The sequence below is a fragment of the Apaloderma vittatum genome, unplaced genomic scaffold (genome assembly GCF_000703405.1).
Source record: "Apaloderma vittatum isolate BGI_N311 unplaced genomic scaffold, ASM70340v1 scaffold14381, whole genome shotgun sequence".
In the NCBI taxonomy this organism is placed as follows: Eukaryota; Metazoa; Chordata; class Aves; order Trogoniformes; family Trogonidae; genus Apaloderma; species Apaloderma vittatum.
The window spans coordinates 1-283 of NW_009698585.1; positions in this window are offsets into that span (position 1 = coordinate 1).

The following is a 283-nucleotide window of genomic DNA, read 5'->3' on the forward strand; positions in this document are numbered from 1 at the left end:
CTCGGTCTTGTCCTGTGCTTCTCCTGGCGATGCACAGTGGTTTTTTGCTTCTCCAGCTGCCCTGGTGTGCAGAGCCTGTGTCTCCGGAGGACAGTCATCGACAGGTCGGGATCTGTGTCGCCGTGCAACTGCCAGGTCCCAGTCAGCCCTGCAGACCATGGTTGGGTAATTTTCCGTGCTCTCCCTTATATTTACTGACACAGAACCAGATAGACCTCTTCTGTGTCTGTTTGCTGGAGGCCACTTCGGAAAGTATGATGTGACCCTTTTAGTGGCTGGGGCA